The sequence below is a fragment of the Pseudophryne corroboree genome, chromosome 11 (assembly GCF_028390025.1).
Source record: "Pseudophryne corroboree isolate aPseCor3 chromosome 11, aPseCor3.hap2, whole genome shotgun sequence".
In the NCBI taxonomy this organism is placed as follows: Eukaryota; Metazoa; Chordata; class Amphibia; order Anura; family Myobatrachidae; genus Pseudophryne; species Pseudophryne corroboree.
In genome coordinates, this window is record NC_086454.1 from 150,716,909 (window position 1) to 150,734,186 (window position 17,278).

At 52.3% G+C, this 17,278-nt stretch overlaps 1 protein-coding gene across 3 annotated transcripts in view; it reads right to left on the minus strand.

Annotated features, from left to right (window-relative positions):
- Positions 1-17,278, minus strand: part of LOC134969185 (sodium/calcium exchanger 1-like) — a 287,158-nt gene that overhangs the window by 168,585 nt on the left and 101,295 nt on the right. The window contains exons 1-2 of one of the 3 annotated variants that reach the window (XM_063944964.1): positions 7,357-7,482; positions 6,869-7,258 (exon numbers count right to left, since the gene is read on the minus strand). The exons of the other annotated variants lie outside the window; for them this stretch is intronic. The gene's annotated coding sequence lies outside the window, so the exon portion shown is untranslated. Of the gene's footprint in view, positions 1-6,868; positions 7,259-7,356; positions 7,483-17,278 lie in introns of those variants that run through there. 3 annotated transcript variants of the gene reach the window in all.

Consider the following 17,278-nt stretch of genomic DNA (forward strand, 5'->3'; position numbering starts at 1 on the left):
AGGCACTGCAGGTGGGGGAGGGGCAGGGGTGCCATGGGTGGGGGAGGGGCAGGTGTGGGGATGTTGCAGATGGGTGAAGGGTTCCGGAGGTGCTGTGGGATGGGAAGGGGCGGGAGTGCCACTGGTGGGGTAGGGGTCCGTAGGCGCCATGGGTAGGGGAGGGGCAGGTATGGGTGTTGCGGCAGATGGGGAAGGAGGTCCGGAGGTGCTGCAGGTGGTGGTGGGGCAGGTGCGGGGGTGCCATTGGTGGGGGAGGGGTGGGTGAGGGGGGGACCGCGGATGGAGGAGGGTGTCTGCAGATGCTGCGGGTGGAGGGGGGCAGATGTGGGGGAGACATATAAGGGGGGTGAATGGTGGAGGGGGCCTGGAGATTGCTGGGGGTGGTGAAGGGGCGGAGGAGTGGGAGCCGCGGGTGGTGTAGGGGGTCTGGAGGCACAGCATGTGGGGGAGGGGTGGAGTGCCGCATGTGGTGGAGGGGAAGGTGCGGAGGTGTGGTGCATTGGGGAGAGGTCTGGAGGTGCTGCGGGTACTGTACCTGCCAAAAAGGTAGTTGGAGGGTATGCAGTAACAGGGTCAGGACAGGGGTGACAGGGTCAGAACAGGGTTGACTGGGCCAGGACAGGGGTGACAGGGTCAGAACAGGGGTGACAGGGTCAGAACAGGGGTGACGGGGCCAGGACAGGGGTGACGGGGCCAGGACATGGGCGACGGGGCCAGGACAGAAATGACAGGGACAGGATAGGGGTGACAGGGTCAGTGTAGGGGCGGCAGGACCAGGACAGGGGTGTCAGGGCCAGTATAGGGTTGACAGGGCAAGCACAGAGGTGACAGGGCCAGGATAGGGGTAGCAGGGCCAGCATAAGGGTGACAGGGCCAGGATAAGGGTGAAAGGGCCAGGATAAGGGTGAAAGGGCCAGGATAAGGGTGGCAGGTCAAGGCCAGGGGTTACAGGGACATGACAGAACACAGGGCACGGGAGAGATTGGTATTAGGGACAGAACAGTGGTGACAGACAGATGTGTCTTACCGGAGTCACTGCTGCTGGCTGCTGCTGTTCCACTCCAACCTGTTGGCATCTGCTGCTGGTGGAGACTTGGCATGGCTGACTCTCTTAGGCTGTATTCCTGCTTCCTCTGCCCGTCCGCATCACTCCCCCCCTCCTCAGTCACACACCGCAGACCTCGCGCAGCTGCCGGGCACTGTGGTAAGGTGAGACTGGGAGTGACTGGTTAGCCCCCAGGAGATGCTGCGGCTGGAGGGAGGAGGGGGTCATAGCATGCACGTGGCGCGGACCTCACGGCTGCTGGGCACTATGGTAAGGGGAGACTGGGAGTGACTGGTTAGCTCCCAGGAGACGCTGATGCTGGAGGGAGGAGGGGGTCAGAGCCTGCAAGCAGCGCGGACTTCTGCAGCACTACCCGCCGGCTAAAGTGTGTGAAGGAGCTGGGCGCACCTCACTGCGGGTGGCAGCGCTGCAGCTAGCGGTGGGGTCGCAGGGGCTGGAGATAACAGAGGCAGTACGGAAAGTGCACAGCGGCTGGTGACCCACAAAACTACAGCTAAGAAGCGTGGAGTGTGCCAGAATGTGACGCTCCTCCCTGCCAGAGAGACCCTGCTGAGTATGCTGATGTGGGGGTCAAGTATGGCATACCCCCTCACACACCCCCATACCTCCCAAATGTCCCAATTTTCGCGGGACAGTCCCATTTTTTGGGGTCTGTCCTGCTGTCCCACCCGCGGGTCGCAGTGTCCTGCGGTGGGGGGGGGGGAGCAGTTGGAAAGCTCCTGTACTCGCTGTTCTGCTTAGCAGAGCAGCGGTGAATAGTGGAGACAGAGGGAGAGGGGGCATCAGGGGGTACGGATTAAGGGGGGGTTCCAGCAGCAGAGCCGGATTAAGGGGGGGGGGGGGGCAGGCGGTACGTACCGTTGGCCCCACAGTTTTAGGGGGCCCCCTGGCTGGAGTAGCTCTGTCCCAGCTCAGAAGCTCCCCCGTCCTGCCAGCAACAGCGGCAGCATTGTGCTACAGTCAGCACACGCTGCTGCGTATTGGCAGGTCTGTGGTGTTGCAGAGAGGCAGCAGTCTTCCTGCTTTCTTCTGCCTGTGCGGGTGTGTAGGGGGGAGCGACCACCTCCTCTGGATTTACCTCTAGCTGAGGGGCCAAAATACCATTAAAAATAAAAATAAAAAAAATATCCCGGAATTTGCATAATGGGGCGTGGCCTCATGTCCCGCGATTAGGCCACGCCCCCAACCCACAGCAGGCACAGCAATGAGATAGGGCTCCCCTGTCTCAAGTACCCTGTGCCCCCCGGACTCATAATCAGCCCCTGGGGCCATGCCAGCAGCTCACAGAGCGCTGGGCATGCCCCCTCACTGACGAAAACGGGGGCCCTCCCGCGAAGCCACGCCCCCTTTTCGCCGTGTGTGTGTGTGTGTGTGTGTGTGTGAGTGTGTGTGTGTGAAAGCTGGGAGGTATGCACCCTGCCTGTGCCATGTCCATACTATCTGCTTCTGCAGCTGCTCCTAGTGTCCTATAGATTTGGCCAGATCTGTGACTCATTTGACTAACTCCGCCCACTGTTGTGACTCCGCCCAGCGTTAGCAAATGAATCACAAGATCACAGAATAGGGCTATTATATAGGAGATATATATATCATACTTGCCTACTTTTGAAAACTAGTTTCAGGGAGATTGCAAGTGGTAGCAGAATGTGTAGCGTGTGGTTGAGGGGGCGTGTCATGTAACACCCAAAGGTCGTGTCTAGATCCGCCTATGGGCGTATCTATTGCCACTCAGGGGTGTGTCCTGCAGCAGAGCTGCTGAGTTTAGTATCTGTGTGGTTCCCAGTGCCAGCAATGTGGAAGGTTTGTGGGCAAGGTGAGGTCACTTAAATTAATTTAAAAGTTACCCTTTGCTCCCTTCTGTAATTACCCTGGTAAATTATACACAACAAATGAGAATTTGCACAGACGACTGTACAAATAACATTTATTCATTTTAAGTTGGGCCACTGTGAGATTGGCTTCCTTTCTACACTAACCCAAGACCCAAATGCTACAGATGAAAGGAAAGAAACTGGGTGCCGAGTGTCACAGGCATTACCCAGAGAGAGCACTCACTGAAAGCCAGGGATGACTGTCAGTCACTGCCCTTTCAGAGTGCAGCTAATGCCTGTGACACTCCGCACCCAGTCCCTTCCCATTCTCCTGCACAAACACCACGGACCGTATGATGCAGTTCTGGTTTACTTAATTCCCTTACATTCTATCAGACCACCGTGTGGGGAGAAGAGGCCACCACTGCAGCTGACACTCACACTGCCGTAAAGCACACTAGCCTCCGCTTAGGCTACACACTAGAAGATATGAAATAATTCCAGGCACACAGCAATATATGCTTATACAGCAGCTGCTGAAAGGGATACCAGCCCCAATAAATGGTAACAACAAAACAAAACAAAGAATTTAAGCAGCACCGACATTTGCATAAAAACCAAATAAAATTATATTCAACTCTATTATTTAGGTAGATATAGCAATTTATTTACACAGAAAAACAACATAAATGTATTAATCAGATGTAAACTGCTGGTACCTGAACAAGATTAGTCTATAAAAAAATCGAAGAAGTTACAATGCAACATGTTACATATTCCCATTCCCATCCATCAAAATAGTTGTGTGCTACATAGGTGCAACCAACTAACACATTTGTGACCACTACAAATATAGAATATCTATTCAGGTTTAACTGAATAAAAAAAGTGTCTTTGAAAGACCAACCAACAGTCCGGGTAAGTAGGACTATATAAGAAAGTACAGTAAACAATTAGAGAAGAGGCCTGTAATCCAATGAAGAGTTCTCCTTAAAGATAGTAATTAGCTAAAAGCACTGCACATTAGTTTCAATAGTCTGAAAAGCTGTGCCCAGGTTGGGTAGAGGATCCCGACAGTCATAATCCTGACACATTTTGGTACTATAACCCAGGGCCGGTTCCGGGGCTTCTTGCGCCCCGGGCGGCATTAGGGGGTGTGGCTTCATACAGGGGGCGTGGTCAGGTACGCCCCCCTGTACTGTAGTAGGATGTGCGGTGCGCGATGACATCATCGCGCACCTCACAGCAAAGGTCCTCTCCACGAAGGAAAACTAGACGCTAAGCGTCTAGTTCCCTTCGTGGAGAGGACCTTTGCTGTGCGGTGCACGATGACGTCAACGTGCACCGCACATCATTACAGTTAAGGTCCTCTCCAGGAAGGGAAACTACACGCGTAGCGTTTAGTTTCCCTTCACAGCGGACAGCCCACGAAGGGAAACTAGACGCGTAGCATCTAGTTTCCCTTCACAGGACAGCGGGCAGCGGCAGCGGGGGGGCACCACAGCAGCAGCGGATCTTGCCATGGTGCGGCGCCCTCCGGAAGGCGGCGCCCTGGGCAAAAGTCCTGCTTGCCCGTGGCAAGATCCGCTACTGCTATAACCCTTACCCTACCCCTAACCCTCCCTTCACACAGTGTCTTATCCTAACCCTCCCCTCACACAGCCTAACCCTCCTCCTAGTGCCAACACAAAGTCTTCCCTTCCACAGCCTAACACTAACCCTCCCCTCCCACAGCTTAACCCTCCTCCTTGTGCTAACCCTAACCCTCCCCTCCCACAGCCTAACCCTCCCATCCACCTTTCCCACAGCCTAACCCTAACCCTCCTCTCCCACAGCCTAACCCTCCTCCTAGTGCTAACCCTCCCCTCCCACAGCCTAACCCTCCCATCCACCTTTCCCACAGCCTAACCCTAACCCTCCCCTCCCACAGCCTAACCCTCCTCCTAGTGCTAACCCTAACCCTCCCCTCCCACAGCCTGACCCTCCTCCTAGTGCCAACACTAACTCTCCCCTCCCACAGCCTACCCCTAACCCTCCTGCAGCCTAACCCTAACTCTCCGCTCCCACACCCTAACCCTCCTATTCACCCTTCCCGCAGCCTAACCCTCCCCTCCCACAGCATAACCCTATTCCATCCCTCCCCTTCCCCGCAGCCTCACCCTAATGCTTATTGGTGGAATGTGTCAGGATTATGACAGTCCGGATGCCACTGTCAGTATTGTGACTGTTGGCACCTGTCGGAATGCGGACTACATCCCCTCTGGCCAGTGTGCCAAGTCTCCCTGTTTAGTCATGGGGCACAAACTGCTCACCTGCACAGCCAAGCCCTGATGCTGTTAATGATCAGATGATATACATTGCCAGGGATGGTTATATGGCACCTGTGGATTCCCGCAAAGAGTGATTGGAAGTGGTGCATGCAGACCCACGAAGCTAGTGTAAGAATACAAGCTGCTGCTACCGTTGTTGCTAAATCCAAGTGGGCTAAAGTACCTTTGGCTTCTCAACCACGTGACACCCGCCGGCAGTGGGAGGGGCAAGGAAGTTTGGATAGCACTTTCACTATCCACGTCACCACCTATTGCCTTTAGTAACCAGGTGGAGAGCAAAGTGAGCCACTGTGCCCAAAGCATGGCGAGCAAAGTAAGCCTACACGAATGCATTTGGGCTCCCATGTTTGGACCTTGATCCTCCCCCTGTTGCTGAGTGTCACATGCTTGTGATGGCAGGGGTCCTTTAGCCAGATAGGATTTAGACCTAACCCTGCTGCTACTGCTAATCTCACAGCGCTTACAGTGCAGTGGTCGGCAGGAGAGAGCAGTTGAGAGTGATCTGATGCTGCACTTGGACAGTAGTAGGGTCTGAAGCTGGTGCTCAGGGACAATGCAGGCAGCTTAGCGGCATCTGAGACTAGCAGAGTTGCTCTGGCTGATGAGGCTGCTGCAGTGAGGCTCAGAGCGGAGTTAGAGATGGCAATGGCAGTGACTGTGAGTTGTGCCTCTCTGAACGTGCACTGCTAGACGGCCACCGCTACCCACAACCCGCAGTGGCCGGCCTTTAAGTAACATGACGTCATGTGTCATGATGTCTCCCGTACAGGCCCCACCTCCAGCATTTCTGGACTTGCGCATGTGCAGTCCAGATTCTCATGGGGGACAGTGAAAAACCGGGAGGACAAGTAAGATTTGTGGGGCAGTGGAGGCTATATTAAAAACTGGGAGCCTCCTGCTCAATACGGGGAGGGTAGGCAAGCCTGGGATAGAAAAAGCAGAGTGGGGAGAGTGCCTCTACAGCGAGGCGCCTTCCTGCATTGCTGCCCATGCTGAGCACATCACTCCGGCCCTGTATACAGGGTCAGTAAATCAAATAAACACTTTCCGGTATGGGCTGTTTGAGTTACTTAGTGCTCCATCCTATGTCAGGCAGTGGCGCCGAGAGGTGGGGGAGCGGGTACTTTTTACCCGGGCTCGTTGGGGGGGCCTGGGTCCTGCTACCCTCCCTCTTTGCTGACAGCTGAACGTAGGGCAGGGAGAGAGGACTGACTACTGCTGCAGCAGCCTCTCTCCCCAGCCCAGCACTGCCCAGGCTGCTGTGTGCTGGGGAGGAGGCTGCAGCAGCAGTCAGTCCTCGCTCCCTGCATGATAAGAGGAAGGAGAGTGATCGCGCCCGACCACCCGCTTGGCCGCCGCCACCCACTGATTCTGACACTGGTCCTCCCATCTTGTGCAGCACATGCCCACTACGACGCCACACACAATTTTATTTATTTTTAATATATTTTTTAAAAAGCAGGGTCTGGCCACACCTCCCCCATTGACCACGTCCCCTCTCATTACTGGGAGCGGCAGAGCTGTTGGCACCACTGGTGTCAGGTTATTTTGAAATAAAAATATTGGATCCATTCAGTGACAATATTAAGTTTTCTAGGCTTGTCAAGCTGTAATATATTGGTGGCAGAGCTGTGAAAATAAAAAGTACTGAGAGCTCTTACCTGTAGTATCTCTGTGCAGGATCTGCATAGCTGGGGCTGGAGAGGGTGGGGGCCTATGAGATGGGCGGGGTCTCGGCTTCTGGCTGACGGCTGCAGCTGTAGCAGGGAATAAATCTGTTCCTGTCTCTGAGAGGAGGAAGATCGTGGGGGGCAGGGCCAGTGAGATGGGCGGGGCCTCTGCTTCTGGCTGTCTGCTGTAGCAGGGAATTCTGTTCCTGTCTCTGAGAGGAGGAGTAGGATCGCTGGAGGGGGCGGGGCCAGTGGGATGGGCGGGGCCTCTGCTTCTGGCTGCCTGCTGCTGCAGGGAATTCTGTTCCTGTCCCTGTCTCTGAGGGGAGGAGGAAGATCGCAGGAGGGGGCAGGTCGTCGGCAGTGGGATGGCTGCTGCAGCTGTATCAGGAAAAAATCCCTTTTACCATCTTTGAAAGGGTGAGTGGAGATACGGCCATGGAGATGCAGCAGCTGACACTGCTGGGACCAAAGCTCACCTGGCAAAGCTGTGGCAGGATACAGTCTCTGCGTGAAGCTTCTGTCCCGCACTCATGACGGCTGCAGTTAAGAGTGTTTGACTGTCTCCACAGGACAGTCACTCAGCCATTGGTCCGCTGGCTATAGGACGGCTCTCGTGCAGGCCCCGCCCCTAAGCCGTTCTGGACTCGCGCATGCGCAGTCCATATTTTCACAGAGGGACCTGTCAAAAATCGGGAGGCTAAGCAAGGTTTGCGGGGCAGCTGGAGGGTAAATTAAAAAATGGGAGCCTCCCGCTAAATGCGGGAGAGTAGGTAAGCCTGATATATATACACATATACACAGACTCTCCAACATGACCCGCCCCACTAGGTACAAAATGCTCTGTTCCTGGATTTCCCTCTTAATTTATGATTTCCATCACCTGTGTTGAACTAGTTAAATGATAAGAAAGCTGTTTCTTCACAGGTGATGGCAATAATGAATTAAGAGGGAAGTCCAGAAACAGAGCGTTTTGTACCTAGTGGGGCGGGTCATGTTGGAGGGTATGATATACATACTGTATATATTACTAGAAAATACCCTTATCTTGCGCTATTCAGTAAGCAGCACCACATGAAGGAGTCCCTGTTAGTGGGAACCAAGAATTATCCAAACATAAACCATGCCTCCAAACTTTCAGTAGGTATGAATAGGGACTCCGTCGGGTGATCCATGCCCCCATTGCCCGTCACTATGGGGGCATGGCCTGCACTCTGTGAGCTGCTGGCCATGCCCCCAGTCTCTTTTGTCTCCGTAAATAGACAATGTGCGCATGTGCACAGCGTCTATTCACCGCTGCTCTACTAAACAGAGCAGCGAGTGACAGTAGAAATTGGCCCTTCAGTTAGAGGGGATGATGCAGAGGGTAATATAGACACCCAATTCTGCAATTTATGAAAAGAAAGTAAAAAATATATATACATGTGCCTATAGCACTGGATTATGATCTGTCATTTTGGCTGAATACGTTTGTTCTGAGATCAAATTTGCATTTGAAAACAAATTCCTAATTAAAAACAATTTCAATAAAAAATAAATTCACTTTTATTAAATCGATTGTACAATAAGGATCTTATTCAGAGTTGGATGCATTTTGCACTACAAACATGCACAGAAACTTTGTAGCAAAAAAAATGATTGTACAGTATGTCATACATATATTAAGATGCATGCAATTAAAAAAAAACCCTGAAATTTTCTGCGTCAATCATACAAATGTGCCCAAAATTGTCTCATGTCAGAATATGTATGCGACTTCTAGTGTTAGTTGCATTATCCTATTCACACACAATATAACATAATGCATCCCATACAGATGTGTCCACTTACATCTTTGCTATTTTGTTAAATTTGGCACAACATGCAAAGAGGCAGTAGTGTCCTGACAGTGGGGTCTTTCCGACCTGATCGCACGCTGCTGTTTTTCGCAGCGCAGCGATCAGGTCACTACTGCGCATGCGTATGCACACCAATGTGCAGGCGCGTCGTACGGATACAAAGCGGATCGTTGCTGTGCGATGGATTTAACGAAGAATCCATTCGCACAGCCGATCACAGGGAGATTGACAGGAAGAAGGCGTTTGTGGATGTCAACTGACCGTTTTCTGGGAGTGTTTGGAGAAACGCAGGCGTGTCCAAGCGTTTGCAGGGCGGGTGTCTGACGTCAGTTCCGGGCAAGAACAGGCTGAAGTGATCGCAGTGGCTGAGTAAGTTCTGAGCTACTCAGAAACTGCACAAACTATTTTTATACCGCTCGGCTGCACATGCGATCGCCCCCTTGCACAGCAAATATACACTCCCCAGTGGACGGCGACTATGCGTTTGCACGGCTGAAAAAAGTAGCTAGCGAGCAATCAACTCGGAATGAACCCCAGTGTTATTAATAAGTGCAAAATTAGCATTTTCCATATAAACTGGAATGAACACAAATAATGCCACGACTGTTGCAAACATGTTGGGTATGTGTGACCGCCGGTCACAATAGCGATGCCTGGATCCCTGCATTTAGATGGCCGGCGGGGGGGGGGGGGGGGGGAGGGGGGGGCAGCGCGCTCGCCATGCAGTGCACTCGATGGCTCGCTGTGCTCACCACAAGTTCTATTTCCGCTCTCTGGGTGTCTTGGACATGCCCGAGTGGGAACAGTCCCTGTTGGTCGGCATGCCGGCCGGTGGGATTGTCAGATGCCAGAATCCCCGCGTCGGTATTGTGACCGGTCACATAAATGTATCCCTTGCAAACTAGTTTAAAAATAAGATGGGGATCTTAATTCTTGCAGTACCCCAATTGGAAATGACAAGTAAGTAATCTGGATAGGCGGCCATGACTTAATAGCTGTGATGCTAATAAAGTAATTCAGCTAGAATGGTCAATATGCCAGCAGTTAATCACAGATGGCTAGATAGTCCTGGTGAAGTCATAAACATTGTGTATTTCTACAACAGGCATCCAGTATCCAGGGGTGGATTAAGCCTTGAGGGGGGCCTGGGGCACTTAAGACAGGGGGCCCTGGAAAAAGTAGGAGGGGTGGGGGGTTATTAGATTGTGCATACCTCCCAACACGACTTCCCTTTTAATATATGATTGGGGTTACCTGTGTTGAGGTATTTAGTAAGAGGTGATTGCAATCATAAATTATGAAGGAAGTCCAGGTAAACAGCATTATGGGGGTAATTCTGAGTTGATCGCAGCAGGATTTTTGTTAGCAGTTGGGCAAAACCATGTGCACTGTAGGGGAGGCAGATATAACATGTGCAGAGAGAGTTAGATTTGGGTGTGGTGTGTTCAATCTGCAATCTAAATTGCAGTGTAAAAATTAAGCAGCCAGTATTTACCCTGCACAGAAACAAAATAACCCACCCAAATCTAACTCTCTCTGCAAATGTTATATCTGCCCCCCCTGCAGTACACATGGTTTTGCCCAACTGCTAAAAAATGTCCTGCTGCGATCAACTTGGAATTACCCCCTATATCTCTCCTGGAATGGTTCATGTGGGGAGGTATGGATTGTGTATATTCAATTTAAACCAATGGTGTATATTAGATTTAAACTAGTAGTTTAAAATGCCCGAGTACTGTGCAGCTCCACCTAAACGTTTATAAAGTTTCCTGTAGTGGAACAAAGACAACTTAATCTTAAAATACACATAGAAAACAAAAATCTCTGCCTGTACTGCATACTGTCCTGCTAACATTCTGGCTGCCCGGTTTTGCTGCTGCACAAGAGGCTGCACAAGACGGAGAGCCAGTGATGTCAGCGTGCACTTGGGAGGTGCTGACAGAGGGTAGTCCTGATACAGTATGCCCTGCACATACACCCTTCCCCCACCCCTTAATCTGGCTATGCCAGTATCACAACCCTGGATATTCGGGAATGCTAAACAAGAGAGTGATTAGCTCATGCTTACCTACCTTCTTGCAGCCAGATTAATTCAGCAGGGGGCGTGAAATCTTCATATGTGGGCGGTGCGGGGGTGCATGGTGACGTGATTACATCATCGCAGCTCCACCCCCCGCTTTGCAATACCTTGATTACTGGTATGTAAACCGGGGGGCGGGGCTATGATGATGCAATTAAGCACGGATTGTGACATAGCCCCACCCCCTTTTGGTCTACAAACAAGGAGATTGCGGTATGTGCAGCTGGATTGGGGGGGTGGGGGGCAGGGTAGTGAGCAGGCATCTGACGTCTCCGGGAGACTTGCCTACTCTTCCGGGGGGTCGGGAGTGCTGCCCGATTTTCGGGAGCCTCCCGGCCATTCTAGAAGAGTAGACAATAGATACATCATGATGAGCAGACTTCTGTCAATGCACCCCTGTTCTATAAGAACAGAATCTAGGTCAGTAAACAAATTTAACAGAGTGTACTTCAAGGGGGAATGGACTTGACTGCTTCCTGGCCAGGTAGTCTGATCCTATATAAGGCATACCTCCCAACTGTCCCGATTTTGGAGGGACAGTCCCGTCTTTCACGGTCTGTCCCGCTGTCCCACCCGCGGGTCGCAGTGTCCCGCGGGTGGGGGCAGTTGGGAGATCCCCCCCTGTCACTCGCTGCTCTGAGGAGAGCAGCGGTGAATACATGCTGTGCGCATGTGCACAGCGTCTATTCAAGGCAGAGAGGGACAGGGAGCATGACCAGCAGCATAATGACGAAAATGGAGGCGTGGCTTGCAATCGCGGCACTTGCCGTGAGGCCACGCCCCTTTCCATTAGGCCACACCCCCTAAAATCGGGAGTCCCTTCTCAGCTTCTATTAAAGTTGGGAGGTATGTATAAGGTTATTAATGAGTAGGATAAATGCAATAAAGCAAGATGGTAAATACAAATTAAAAACAGTGTTCACAGTACACACAAACATAAAGCCCAGAAACTACCTAATACTTACAGTGTACTACCTAATACTAAAGTGGGACAGTCCAGTTTTTCTGTACTGTTCCTCTGTCCCACCTGCGGGCTGCAGTGTCGTCCTATGGTGGGGGGGGGGGGGGGGGGGGGGAAAGCTAGGGGAGCACACATGCAGTGGGTGAACAAGATGCCGTGCACCTGCGTATGGCATCTATTCACAGTACACAGTGAGCCTGAGGGCAGCCCAGCAACTCAGAGAGTGCTCGGCATGACCCCTATAGTGACATGAACGGGGTGCAGCTAGGCCTCTCCCCCTTTTGCAGATATTCCACCTTTGGTGCGCACAGAGGTCCAAACTTGCCGTTCTAGTTGGGAGGTATGCTTATATTACATAGTCTAAACTGCCTAACTGAAGCTAAACTAATCTCATTTATAACTTGCTAAGATTAGCTGAAGGCTGCATATGCCTGAGGCCATATAAGAGCCCAATTTTTTGTGATTGGTTGTCTATGACTAAGCAGTTGCTAGGTAGTTTTCTGGTTCTGTGGTAATATTTCCTATAGGATTGTTGGGCTGTCCATCAACAGAGCCGGCCCTAGCTATAGGCAGACTAGGCAATTGCCTAGGGCATCTGCCTTTACCTAGTTGCTGATTTAGCTATCATTTGGTAGTGAGGGGGGGGCACCCGCTGTTCGGCGCTGTCGGCGTCTCTGCTCTTCCATTATTAGAGCAGAGCTGCCTGCGGTAGCGCCGGAGGATGGAGCGGGTGAGGGCGAAAAATGTACCTGGCTGTGCGTGCGGCGTTTAACTGTCTTACGGCGCCGGCGCAGCGGCGCTACTCAGGGGCAGTGTGGGTATTCCAGCAGCGTCTGCTGCCGGGCTGCCCCTTACAAAGATGGCCACCGCTCCGGGAGGAGGACTGCTGCGCATGTCCGGCCGCAGCAGCTCCTCCTCCCATGGTCCTTAGCGGAGTCAGTAAGACTCCGGGCACTGCGCCATCAATGTAGTTGGAAGGCCAAAGGGAGTGGGACTCAAGGGAGCGGCTAATTCCACCCTGACACCACCACCGCAAAGCAGCAAAAGTACAGCTGCTGACAGTAAGGCAGTCTAATTAATTCAGTGTCCACTCTGTCATTTTGCCAATATATATATATATATATATATATATATATATAAATATTATATATGTATATAAATATATATATATATATATAAAAAAATATATATATATATATATATTTATATATATATGTATATATATATATATATATATATATATATGTATATATATATATATATATATACTGTAAATACATAATATATATTATACAAATATATATATATATTTTTTTTTTTTCTCAACTTGCTGGCACTCCTATTGTAACCTTTGCTGAGGTGCCATCCTAAGGCCTGTAAACAGGGTGGTCTTCAGTATGCCGGCGGTCGGGCTCCCGGCGACCAACATACCGGCGCCGGGAGCCCGACAGCCGGCATACCGACACTTATTCTCCCTCGTGGGGGTCCACGACCCCCCTGGAGGGAGAATAAAATAGTGTTGTGCCAGTAGCGTGGCGAGCGCATCGAGCCCGCAAGGGGCTCATTTGCGCTCGCCACACTGTCGGTAAGCCGGCGGCCGGCCTCCCGGCGCCGGAATGCTGGTCGCCGGGAGGCCGGCCGCCGGCAGATCGTAGTGAACCCTGTAAACCTATGTATATCGGCGACAATGAGGTGGAACTCATCGGAATTCTGTAAACATAAAATTTGCGTCCTTTCATCCTACGTTTCAGCCTTGCGCCCGTTGTCAGGGACGAGTATCGTAGCAAGTCTGGTGAGTGTCGCCTCATTGCCGCCGATATATATTTATAAGATATCTATATTATAAATACATATGTGTATATAAAATATATACATATATATATATATATATAATATACATGGCAAAGCACACTCCAGTGGTACTGTTATAATAGTCAACGTTTCAGATGTCTTCTATTCATACATATTTTGTCAGTTCCTGACGAAAGATGTATGAATAAAAGATATATAAAATGTTGACTGTGTATATATATATATATATATATATATACACTCCAATAGTGCATGGATCGGAGCCGCCTGCGGTAGCTCCAGACAGTACCTGCAGTTACGGAGCTGTTGAAGGGCAGCCTGGGCATTCCAGCGCCCGCTGCCCCTAACAAAGATGGCCACCGCATCGGCAGGAGGGCTGCTGCGCATGCTCGGCAGCAGCAGCTCCTCCTCCCATGCTCCTTTGCGGAGTCAGGCTGACTCCGGGCACCGCTGCGCAACGAGTCAGCAACTGTGACTGAGCCACTGCTCTTCTAGACCACCAACGCAAAACAGAGCAGCAGCTTTAAAAGTGAAGGGGCGGCCAGTACTATATAAAAAAACAGTAAGGCAGTTTAATTAATTCGGTGTCAGTGTCTCTGTAATTTTGGTGGGCTGCGTAAGTGTGTGTATATATGTATGTGTATAGTGTGTATATATATTATATATATATATATACATATATATATACATACATACTCTCTCTCTCTATGTATATATATATATATATATATATGTGACGTGCGGTGAAGTCTTTGTCAGGGGAGGCACATATATATATATCTATCATGTCCCCAGAGTGTAGGCGCCGCTGCTGCTGACTGGGCGACAGAGGAGGAGGAACGAGAGGGGAGAGTGCTGGCCACCGCCGCCGCATACATTCCTGGTCTGGGCTTCCCAGGGCCGCTGCTGTAGTGACAGGAACTGCCGGGTCCTGCGCCGCTTCTCCCGCCGCGTATGTTTGATTGGGCCAGCGGATCCAGCACTGGATCCGCTGTCCAATCACATGTGGCAGAAGCGAGCTTCCCCTGCCAGCGAGGCACTTGTATAAGTGCCGCATTCCCCTTTTTTCTAATGGGCTTTTACAGCCCAGCGCTTGGCCCCCCTGCTTTGTCCCCGTTCCTACCGTCTACGGGAGGCACTATCTATCAGTGCCTCCCAAACTAATTAAATGTTCTAAAAATGATTAGAATAATATAAAAAGGATACATATGACACTTAATATGTGTCTTATGTATCTTCTTTGTATTATTTTAATCATTAATGACAGGGGAGGCACTGCCTCCTACCTCCCCTGACTGCACGTCCCTGATATCCATGTAGTGAACTCGGCACTCACTTATAATAAAACTACAATCCTAACTAAAATCCTGCTGTGTGTGTAGTTTTCCTCTCTATCACTTCCCCTATGCTGTGGGTGCCCGCAGCATTATCTCCTCCATACCTCTATCCTGTCCCTGACCTCTCTGTCCTGTACCTGTCACCCCTCTCTCCTGTTCCCTCTGTCCTATCCCCCCTATCTTGGTCCTATGACTTTTGTCCTGTCCCCTCTGTCCTGTCCTCACTGTATTGTCCCAGTCCCCACTGTCATATCCATGTCCCCTCTGTCCCAGCACTATCACTCCTCTCTCCTGTCCCTTCTGTCTTGTCCCTATCTTCTCTGACCTTTCCCTGTCTCCTCTGTCCTGTTCCTGTCACTCCTCTCTCCTGTTCCCACTGTTCTGTCCTGTCCTTGCTCAATTTTGTCCTGGTCTTGACACTTGTGTTCTAGCCCGTTCATGCCAGCTCTATCCTGGCCCTATTACTTATGTATTGTCCCTGTCACTTCTGTCCTGCCTTGCCTTTTGTTCTGCCATCACTGTCCTGTCCCTGTCACCTGTCCTGGTCCTGTCCCCACTGTCATGTCCCTGTCACCACTTTCTCCTGTCCCTTCTATTCTGTCCAGTCCATTTTCCCTCTGTTCTAACCCTCTCTCTGTCACCCAGTGTCTTCCTGCCACCCACTATCTCCCTGTCTCCCTTTCCCTCTCCAGTCACTCATTATCTCCCTGCTACCCCTCCCTCCCCAGTCAATCACTATCTCTGTCACCCACTATCTCCCTGTCTTGGGGAAGAGGGGGGGGGGGGGGGGGGCGCACCAGACATAATCTTGCCTAGGGCATCACATTGGCTAGGGCCGGCACTGTCCATCAAGGTTTAGGGGGCGAGGGTTTGGGACAATATATAATCCCAGTCATGTGCCTCAGACTTCCTCTTGCCATTTTGGTATGGCCCAGGAAGGCTGAGTACACATGCTGGTTTTTACACTGTCATGTATTTATCATTTGGCTTGGTTTTATGCAGTGTTCTACAGCGGTTCTCATGCAAAATATGGTTATTGCTCAGGTTGCTGCTGTACCTCTCCCCTTCAGCGTCCCCGCAGGTCTGCTCCCCCCCCCCCTCCTCCGGCATTTGGCTAGGCTGCCGAGCTCAGCGCCCATGCTCGCGGGCTGTGGTCTCCCCTGCCGCTGATCCCACTCTTGCCGGCAGGTCACGGCGGGGTCGCGCTGCTGCGGCCCGCGCTGCGCATCCGGCTGTGTTTGGGACGGGTGCTTTTGCCTTGGGCGTTTAGACGGGCGTGGACGCGTGTGTCCTCCCCGGCGCCCGCGACGCTGCAGGTTCCCCTCCTCCCGCTTGGCGTCCCAGCTCTGGTGCCCACGTGGGCCTGCCGTCCCTGGGCTGACTGCGGGGGGAGATGGGCGGCGGTGGGTGGGGGTCGGGGCGGTGTGCGGTCAGCGACCTTTTCCCAGTCTCCCCTTGTGGCGTGTCCCTGGGTTTTTCAGCTCCCCCAGGGGTGGTGGCCGTACACTGGCATGCTGCCATGACCGGGGTTGGGTGCTGGGGACCAGCTGCTCTGTGTTCGTGGTCGGGGGTCCGCAGTTTCTCCCGGGGCCGACGTGGTGCCGGCGATTCCTCTGCGGGGGTCGCCTGCCGTGGGGCTCACGCAGGGGTCTCGCGCCAGGGTCTTGCGGGTGTGCCCTTCCCCCCCCTGCTCCCTTGGGGCTGCTTATTTACTCGTCCCCCCCGGTTCACTGGTGGCCCCGGCTGGTCGTGCTGGGGTTTTGCGGGGGATGGCTGCGCAGTCTGCCATGACTGCCTCCTGTCCCTTGCCTGGCCCTCCTTCCCTGCTTTCTCGCCGGTCAGGTGTGCCGGTGGCCGTTTTTCCACAGGGTTTCCCAGGAAGGCACCCCCCCCCCCTTTTGTTCGTTAGACATTTATTTCCTGTGTCCTCCGAGCACGGCGTCCGGGTCGGTCTGTTGCTGACCCCCCACCCACCACCCGTCCTTTGCGGGTTCGATCCCGGTATTTCCCCCGCTGCTTCGGCCCTGCATCCCCAGTTTTGGCCCTTCTGGCTTCCGGCCTTCTCCGTTGGGTTGTGGGTCAGGGCTACCCCTCCCGCTGCGAGTTTCCTCCCTCCCGTCTGGGTTGTTTCCCCCACCTCTGCCCGCTGCCTTCCTCCCTCATGCCTCCTGTTTCTGTTGTTGGTGTGCAGACGCTTTCTGCGCTTGTTGTCCCCCTTTGTTTCGTCTCCACAGGTGTCTGCAAGTCCAACGGAGTCTGTGGCTTCCTCGCGGAGGACCCGGAAGACGAGGAGGGCTGCAGCGGCTGCGGAAGACGCTCCGCCAGGGTCGGTGGCGGTGGGGGCGGGTGATCGTGTTCCAGGCCCTTCCGGCA